Genomic DNA, 10525 nt, shown 5'->3' on the forward strand with positions numbered 1-10525 from the left:
CTGTTAGTGATGACGGTGTCAAAAGGTGCACCAAATACTCAGGGAGGCAGGGAAGTTTGCAAGGCGGGACAAAGCGGAAAAAAACCCAATAAATTTAAAAAAACAAAAGGGCAAACGTTTGAATGTGTGACATGTCCAAAGAAAATGGCAATGTGAGGTAAAGGAAGGCGAAAAGGGAGATGGAAAAGAAATGTGAGTCGTAAAGGAAGGAAAAATGTTCAAATTTGTCCCTCTTGTAGTTTTGTGCTTTACCAGCACGGCTCCAGGCCAAGCCTGAGCTCCTCACGCTGCCAGATTCCATTTAGAGCTCATACGTGAAAGCCAGTGACCCTCACAGGGTTCAGCTCGTGTGACACTGCGGACTCACAGCCATCACACTGTCACTCGACCTGTCACACCTCTTTATCAGGCAGGCCTCCGCCGCACACGTGCCGCGCCCGCCGTCAATTTCGACGCGGATCATTGGACGCGGGAAAACAATTTCAAGCGGTTATTGACCTATGCCTTCGAAACGTCTGCCGCGTCTGTTCAAAGAGGCGATTTGAGAGGGAGGGAGGGGGGGGGAGAAAAAAAGTGCAGTATAAGACCTTGTATTGATTTTCATTTGGTCTTTGTGGGCGTTAAATCTGATGATAATAACCGACTGACTCACTTTTTATTCATTATTTTCTATTCAAATGGAGAGCGCGGCACAAGTAGGCTTGACTCATCGCGTTTGCCGAGTGGCAAAGTGGGACGTGATCTTTGTCGAACATGATTGTTAAGATAAATCAAAAAGCCACCGGGGTTGTCTATGACGACGCGAGCCAAGGGTTAATTCCACTCGTGCGCTTCAAGGTCCGGACGTGACTCAACTGCTGGAAAATTTCACCCACTCATTGTTGTATGTTAACAGTTGAGGTCCTTCGATATAGCACATGCTAACATAATTGTTATCTTGCTAATTAGATGGAAGAAAACTACACGATGTGGACAAAGGTATGCTAGGGGTATGTATGTCTGGGGTTTCATGAACCGCATTTGTATTTCTCTATTGGTTTCCATCCATGGATGTAAATGTGCCACAACTAGGTAGGATCTCAGTTGACGTTCATGAAGTCACTGGTCAGTTTACATGCCAGTCATGATGGGCGGCGAAACAGATTGGTCGGTTTCATCGGATGAAGAGTGTACTCCATTTGCCATTTAGTCCGCATGTCGGTCACGACAGGGTTTGTGTCCCAATACTTTTGTCAAAATATATTTTCTACTTAGGTCCACATCAGAAGTTGTTTGACCAGCTAAGAGGAGAAATTGCGTCAAGCAGATCCATTCAATGAGTGGAGTGCAGGTTTCGAAGCAAACATGGCGAAGCGGCATTTAGCTGTTACGCTGCACGCAATTGGAACAAGTTGCTCTTGAAAATGAAGTCAGCCCCAAGTGAAAATGCTTTTTCATTCCTTTGATTTTGTTTTTTTTTTTTTAAAGCTTTTAAAAAATGAATTTCACAATACAGTGTTTGGTAATATAGGAAACAACTTTTAATTTATTTGCTTTGCTTTTAAATGTCTTTAAATCTTTCGGTAGCAAATGTGCTTAAATGTCATCAATGTACATTCTTTTAGTCATTTGAATGATGTACTTTTGTTCTCGTTGCTCTGCGAATGGCTTCAGTCATCCTCTTTGTTTATCTTTTTAGATATTGTGCTTTTGGTTGTGTCAAGCACATTGAGTTGCCTTGTTTATGAAATTGATAATAAAAATAGAGTTGCCTTCAGGGACGGCTACAGGATTTTTTTTTTCTTCCGGGGGCTAAAGTGGCGCTTTATTGGGGTATCAAATAAAATGCTGGAGGGGGCGACGCATATTTCTGATGGTGGCTGTAGCACCCCCTAGCCTCCGTGTAGCGCTGTCCCTGGTTGTCTTGCCATGCCAAGAGCAGATGTAAAGAAAACAGTAGTAGTAGAGAGCAGTAGTGGCAGCATTGTAAGCTGCTGTCACTCTTACAATGGTTTACTGACTTAATTCTGAAACAGGGAGTTAAAGAAAAACATATTGGGTGATGAGCCACATGCTGCTTCACCAAGTCAAAGACAAAGACACAATTGTTGCGTCTGCTTTGCTTCATTCCGGCTGCAGACCAAGGTCCCCCCCTACCCACCCCCCAGGTTATGCAACAGCTTCAGCGGTGATGAAGTCAGATCCCAGGCCCCCCTGTTGGGTCTTGACTCCACCTGGACATCCAGACTGCACGGGAAAGAAAAACACAATTTCGACCAGCAGAGGAATTCCCCCATTTCACTTTCTCCTTCAAGCCAAATCCAAATTAATCACAGCTTGAAAAATTCGGCAAGTAATGCATGTTGAACTCGTGGCTTGTGTCTGTGTGTGTGCGTGTAGTGGAAGAGCTTGCGTTGCTCCAGAAAAAGAAAATCACCCAACCCCAAAACAGGCAATAACAAAGCAGCGCCTCCAAGCCTGGTGAGTCAGCCTTGGCCCCCTTTGGCCAACCTCCCCCTCTTCCCCTCACACTCTGTCCATCTTTGCTCTCCACCTCCACATCTTGACTTAGGCAGGACAAACGGCACGAAAAGGGGGGTGGGTTGGGGGGGGGGGGGGGGGCTTCATCGACTCAAAAGCTCCTTTATGTCCCCGGTTGGGTCAAAGTGCTCAGCACTTTGGAGGAAATCCATCAGGGAGCGTGGCAGACGACTGTGTGGGTGCTGACAAAAAGACTGATGTTTACATTAAAAACAACACTCTGTAGCAGCTATATACTGTCGTGTTAAAGGGGACGTCAAGTCAAAAATGCTCTCAACGCCCCATATTTCATGTCAAAACCGAACCCAGAGGAGCAAAAATGAAATGTAACAATGCAGTCGTTCCTGCTGTGACATTTGGATGATCAATTGGAGAGAGTAGCAATGAGAGGAGAGGTTTGACCCATGAAAGTTATTGGGCTACCTATTCTTGTTTCCGTTAGCTTGATAGGACGATTCTTGTATAATCCACACTGGGAAATACCAAGATCTCTCCTGATAAATTCATTTCGAAGAAGCGGAGCGCTTGTAATTGTGGGTAGTTGCTTGGTACAGGAGGACATTTCAAACAACCTAACGTAATGAGCCACATGCTGCTTCACCAAGTCAGCCAATTCATTTTCGATAGGGTCACGGGTGAGCTGAAGCCTATCCCAGCCGATGATGGACATTGTAGAATCTTCAATTAACCTAACATGGATGTTTATGGAATGCGGGAGGAAGCGGGAGGAACCCATGCAAGCACAGGGAGAACATGCAAGACGTAAGAATCACCAGTCCGTCGTGCTCGAAAGAAAACAAGTAGCGTGAAATAATAGAAGGCTGTTTCAAGGGAGGAATTTCCTCCATCATTGATCCAGCCCAGGCATGGCTGGAATGTCATCGCCACATCCTCGTCCTCACTGGCAGCTAACTGTGAGGATGGGGGAGAAAAAAAAAAAAGGGCTGCGTCACCGCATCCTGTTTGGTATTAGACGACGACTGCAAACGGCGACGAGAGTGAGCGGTGAAACATATGGTTTCATTTGATGTCGCTCTTCCTTCTCTCCCTCCACCCTTCCTTCCATTTATCCGGCACGTTCCACCCCGCCATCATCTCCGCTTCCTTCACCGGCCACCGCAACATATCGGCTTCTCTTTGCTCACACCAAGTCAAATTACCATGACGCGCTTTGCAGGAGAGGTGACAGCGGCCCGCTAGCTATCTGGCTAACAGGCATTGTAATACCCCTGCTACCTCCTCTCACTCTCTTTGGCTTGATAAGAAGGCAGGAAGAAGCTTGTGGATATTGCATCATCAGCATGAATGATGCCACTGTGCCAAAAAAAAAAAAAGGCACGGTACTACCAGCAGAAAAGTTTAAAGACATGCACACCGGAGTGTTTGCCAACACTGTGTGAGTGTATGGAAAGCCGTTTGAGCATTTATTCCATATCCTTGACGCTTAATGGTCCATTTACTAGAATACTCTTTCGTCACTCGTAAAACAGCTAAGCGCACTAGTACAAAAAATAGGGTGGACTCATAGAAACCGTGACATTAAGGTTTTAGTATTGTCTGTATGGAAAAAAGAGATCAATAAATGCCTAAATGTTTCATAGCTTTTAAAATACAATTGAATTTTTTTTTTTGTAATTTGACTTGCCTGCTTATGTTGTTTTGAAGGTAGAGACTACTGGAATAGTATATTTCATTTATAGATGAAAAAAAATGTGTCTATCTCGCTAGCTAGCTTGCTATTCAACCAGCTAGCTAGCAGGCTATATTTCTTTATTTAGCAATCTATCTATCTTTCTTATCTTATATTATCTTATCTTATCTTTGGCCTTCTAGTGCGCAATTTACCCTTACTCGTAAATGTACTGCACTAGTAACATCTAGGCCCAACAAATAGGCAGCTGCCGAGTACTAGTAACCTCCTAGATCCTAAACACCAACATTCCTACTCATAATTTTGCCTTTGCCGAGTAACTGTACTATAATGATCCGAGGAGTATACCAATGCTGTCCTTTAAGTGTGTACAAATGTCAATTTAGGCAGTAGTGGGGGAAAAAAAATAACTAGTGAGACACAGTTGTTCTACTAGTGTGGTGAATTGTCTTCCTTGGGCGGATGAGGGGGCCAGCCAGTACGTGGACCTTCAACTGGACGTTTGGGATATAGAGAAAAAAAAAATACTCAACTGGCTTTCCATTGTGTGTGCGCAAACTAGTTGATTCCTCAGTGTATCCGGGCCTACATTAATTGTTGGCACTGCTCCCGCACATCCTAGTGCACGACATAGCACGGTGACCTCAGTCTGGCCTGAGGGCCTGTGCATGTGTGCGTGGAAGAGGGTTGGGGGAGGGCATTTAAACAGACGGGCTAATGGGGGTTGTCACACCAGGGAGTCGGGGGGATATGCGGTCGTCTACTCCTCAGTGCCCTACAAGAGATATTTGGTACCGCTATGAAGATTGTTCACGACGCAAACCTTTACTGTATTTAAAGTGATGATGGCTGGATTTCTTTTCGCTTTCAATAACCGGGATAGGCGTCATGGCGGTGGATTAAGACCACACTGAAAAAAGAAACAGTTACTTTATTAATAATTCGCCCAAACATAAAAACATCAATGTAGAAATGCACCCGCTGTAAATCATTAAATAATTAAAATAGTTAATGATGGCAATCACTTGACGCATTCAGAGGTTACCCTCACTTAATAATTTAATCAATAGCATGTGATTTCATCCAGCCATCAATCGGTGAACGACTACATTTAAAAAAAAAAAGCAGTTGAAAAAAAATGAAGTGGCGGCAGAGAGAGTGGTGATGACGTGCATTCCCACTCTGAACATATATGCTCTGTCGGGGTGTAACACAAAAACGATTTGAATCGCAAAATTGTTTTGTTTTGTTTTTTTTAATTTTGAAGACGCGAGAGCATCGAAGTGAACCAGATCTTTCCGCTTTAAAATGCATCGAGCTACGTATCGACTCGTCTCTTATTGGACCGATAAATCTGAGAAAAAAATGGCACATTTACACTACTGTCACGTTCATTCAAATGTATGTAAAATGACAACAAAAAAAAGGTCATCGCATCATGCTCTCCCGGACTGAGCTGTGCCATATTAAATCGAATCGTAATCCCACTAAATTAACCCGAATCAAATCATTCCACTATAAAATCAAACCATCCTTGAATCATTTTGCAACCCCACGCCTCGAAAATGTATCAAATCTTCTTTTGTGGAGAGACGCACATTCCGAATGCTCCGCAGCAATAACATTTTCTGTGAGGCCTGCGGTACCAAATCGGTCCGACTCGTGGTCGGGGGCCACTGGTTTCAATTTTGTGGGCAAAAAATAAATAAAAATAAAAAAAACTGTGGCAATGTAACTCAGTCGTTAGAGCACATTCATTGCACGTAGGAGGTTCTGGGTTCAATCCCCAGCATCTCCATTTCGTCAGTGCAGTTGAAGATATGTATAAAGATGCAATATACAAAATCCGGGACCCAAATACATCACAAAATTCCAAACGTGATCCTCCAAATAAATACCAGAAATAGTGCGAGGGGGCTTACTTAATCCAGTGAATATGAAGTTTAACCCTGTCACACCCTGTCCCTGATAACGTAACATGTCCACTGTCGTAACCGCTGTGCTTGAAAGGGTTAATTAAAAAAAATTTTTTAGGTGCAGCAGTGAAGTCTCAAAGGCACTTTATGGTCATATTGACTGGGTCAAAACGACATCAAAATACACGTGTGGCGTTCAAAATCCCAAGTCGAGACTGAATATACCGGCGCGAGTCGATGTGATGTCTCGCTTTGTTTCATCAGTCACGCGTGACGCATGGACGGGGGTCAGCGAGGGGACAAAAGATGACACGTCGGCTAGAGGTGTGCGTGTGCGTGCTCATTGTGTCACCGGGGCGATAAGGGCGGATGCTCAGCCGTTTGAATAATAATGCTCGGAGGTCGCGAGCGGCCGTTCTTACCCTGCTCGTCGCACCTCCGCCGGCTGAACGGCGCGTAGCGATGATGTTGGAAGAGCCAGAAACGGAGGCCATTTGCATGAGCTTTGCCGCCTGTTTGAAGCTTTGAAACGAGTCCGCGGTGGGATGATAAATACAGAGCCGTCTGTCTTGCCAGCTAACTACGATGGAGCTAGCTATTGTCTTGCCTCAACACGACCAGCGCGATAATTGACGCCGTACCTCAAGCAAATCACTGTTGTTTTATGGAAACTACACAAGGAAAGATCAAGAGTTGTATTTTGAATCATATTTCTTGAAAGCCGTCATGTTTGAAATGAGTGGAATATATTTTTGTTTCAATTCACTGGATATGTGCCACTTTTTTTGTGTGTGTGTTCGTGCGCCTTGGCCACCTGCGGCCAGCATACAACAAAATGATCACGACTCCTCATTTAGCTGCAGTAATATTAGTTGCTCGTCGCAGAGGATAAAGCATATATGCCTGTGTGTATTGTTATATTATTCGTTCAAATGTGTTGCGCCACCATTTCTGTTCAAATAACTGTTGCTGAAGGATTATAACACCGTCCATGTTAGCATCGTTTTTTTAGCATTCGCGCAAACAGACTGTTGTAAGGCAAAGCTCGGGGGATGTTTCAAATACACAGGGCGTCATTCTCTTTGCCTTCTGTTTCGCTTGACAGTAATTTTCAACTGGGAGTGGAATTAAACATCTCGAAGCCTCTTTTACGAAGAATTGTTCACTATGGGCCAAACTACTGCTTGATGTCAGTTTAGTTGAGTTCACCGCCGCCATAAAGGGCTCGGATCTCAATTTTTGGCTCATAGATCAGAGGAGAAAAAAATAATCCTAACAATGGCTCGCATGTCAAACAAGCCATGAGTTAGATCACTCAAATCAGAAAGCATTAAAGCAGGCACAGGTATACTATCCTTTGTTCCTGTTGTCGCACAAATGTGAACAATTCTCTCGCCATGAATCAAAGTCGACATGTAAAACGCCCGGAGCCCACTATTTGAGGAATAATGCCAGTTTATCTCTTTTCTTGCACCTCCTGAGCTGTTGGAGAATGTCTCAAAATAAAAAAATAAATAACGAGTCGGTGAAGCTTGAATCTCAGTTCTGTGCCATTCCAATCCATTTTTTTTTAAGGAGCCACACTGTCATGGGACACCTGGGGAATGGAAACTCTAAAAAGTGATCACGACAAGATAAACACCATTGTATGCGTGCGTGCGTGCGCGCGCGCGCGTGCGTGCGTGCCGCGTGTGTTTGTGAAAAAATATAGCATCCTCCCACTCTTCCAAGCTCCGCACCAAAGTGGCTCAAACAAGAAACAGGTGCTCGAAGAAGTGACGAGGGATTTTTGATTGTGTCCCTGCGTGCACGCGCATGCGCGTCGCCGCGTGCACGCGCTTGCGCGTCGCCGCGTGCACGCGCTTGCACACGAGGAAGGGGCGGAAACCTTGCGGAAAATAGACAAGCGTGACCTACATATCCACGTGCGGTTTCTTATTAGCATACAGACATTATTCACACACGCGCGCGCACTCACACACACACACACACATATATACACACGCGCACACACAGCAGATAACAGTGACTTGTGTCACCGAGACAGCGAAGAAGAAGGCTATTTACATTATTTGCATGTGTCCTTTGTTTGCTGTTAACTGTCTCAGCGCCACAGCAGATGGCACGCACGCACGCACGCTCTCGCGGCGCGCGCACACACGCACGCACGCGCATTCACGGTTAATTTGGGGATGGACGCGCACGTTTTGTGAGCGAGCCCAAATGCAAGCTGAATATTGCATGACTCATTTCGGTGACGACGTCCAATTTACACGATGGTGCGTGAAGACAGACTGATGTGTCGGCTGCTTGACGTGACAATTAGGTTGACGTTTCAAACTTTTGGGGGGGGGGGGGTTTTGGTGCAAAAAGAAGAAATTGGTCTGTTTCGGTGTGTATGTATGACGCAAACAAACAGCAAACGTGTTTTTTGATTTTATTGTGTGTCGTGTTCTTGGCATGACTCACTGGCTTGATGGAATACTCCAATGCAAATTTGACTTGACTTGTTGCCTTGGTATTACTTTTTTTTTACATTTCCCATTGTTTTTTAAAAAAGAATCATTCTGAATTATTGTTATTAGTAGTAGTAGTAATGTTGGCTTTGCTGTTATTAACGTGGTGATGTTAATGATGATGATGATTTTTTTTAAATTCGACAAATGTACATACACAATACATTTTGATTACACTGTTGATCAATTCCTGATTATTATTATTATTATTTTTATTATGATCATTATGTGCTGTATATAATGCAGTTTAGCCATTGTTAGATTTATATTGTTCAAATTATTTTATATAGTTTGTATTGATCAAGGTTTTGGTTCATGTGTTTCATTTTTTTTTTTTTTGGGTGGGGGTGTTGTAGTAAGAGTCAGATTTTTTTATTTGTCATGTATTATTGTTATTTTAGTCCGCATATGCCACACACCATGTCTATACAATTTTTGGGGATAATTCTTGATATGATGTACTGCATGGTCAAGATTATTTATAAATGTAGTTGTGTTGTTGTTTGTAATAACTGAAGAGCCAAGAGTCAAAACATGTTTTAATACTACTACTAGTAACAACATTGAACCATGTTACGACTCTCTCTCTCTCTCTGTCTCACACACACACACACACACACACACACACACACACACACACACACACACACACACACACACACACACTAATATATAGTATGAATTTTGATAATACATAATATAAATATCTGGTATTGAATGGGTTAATTTGTTTTTTCATTTCTACACGTCTGCATTGTCCTCTCTGCTGTTTTTCCTCTTCCTCCTCCTCTTCCTCTTCCTCCCCCTACACCTCACTCACTCCCCTCTCCTGCCCTCATCCTCCTCATTGCTGAGCAGCATCCCCGGGACAACTATTAATCATAGGCAGAAATGATATATGCTTTGCACGCCAGCGACGCCATCTATTTTGCCTAAGTGCGCGCACTGTCGATGCACTGCGCCAAGCCGCACGTGTCTCCATTGAGCTGTGTTCAAACAACACATACACAAACAAACACCGGGTTGGATGGAGAGAAAAAAAATACAATTGTTCAAGAGTTGCGCTTTCAGCACGTTATCCTCATGTTTGTGTGAAACGCATTAAAGATGACATATTGGAGACAACCACTATCTTGCAGTGGCACTATCATCATCTTGTTTTCAAAGCCCGAATGTAAGCAAAGCTGCACGGAGCTTTGTTGGCTGTGTCAGCTTCTGATAAGCGGCTCATACTTGAACTATCAACGGTTCTAAATAGCAGTTGTTGTTAGCACAAAAACTTCAGGCTTTCTCTTGAAAGCAAAAAACGACAGGGAAAGCCTACTAGAACAGCTGACCTTTATTTGGTGTCGTTGGGAGGCTCTTTCAATGATGACAGTTTTGTGCTGACTCCCATTTAACATGAGTTTGAATGGGATTGGTTAATCATGAACACAGACAGATTTCAATTTTAAGGGGGTGTGCAAACTTTTGCAATTGTGCAACGACATTATTTCAGTCATTCATTTTTACATCCTTGATCAAAAATATGAATTAGAAAAATCAACGTTCAACTTGTTTTACTTCTTAAAATAAGTTGGTAAGAAAAGCCGACTGGAGCATCTGAGCTTTATTTGGGAGTAATCAGAGGCACTTTTCGTGGTGGCAGGGGTGTGCTGACTCCCATTTAACATGAGTTGAAATGTGATTAGTTATTTCTGAACACCATCACATCCCAATTTGGCTCTCCAAACATTACTTCAGTTGTTTATTTTAACTGTCATTTTTTTAAACTCTAAATGGAGCTCAAGGCAAACCAAATAAAAATGAATTAGAATTTTTTTAATTAAGTCGCACCAATTGTTTTATTCATGACAACATTGTCAGCAAAAAAAATATATATTTTTAAAAAATGGCAGCAATATGTCTGATGTGACTCTCAA

Source organism: Hippocampus guttulatus, chromosome 7 (genome assembly GCF_054856545.1).
Source record: "Hippocampus guttulatus isolate MCC_2025c chromosome 7, RoL_Hgut_1.0, whole genome shotgun sequence".
NCBI lineage: Eukaryota > Metazoa > Chordata > Actinopteri > Syngnathiformes > Syngnathidae > Hippocampus > Hippocampus guttulatus.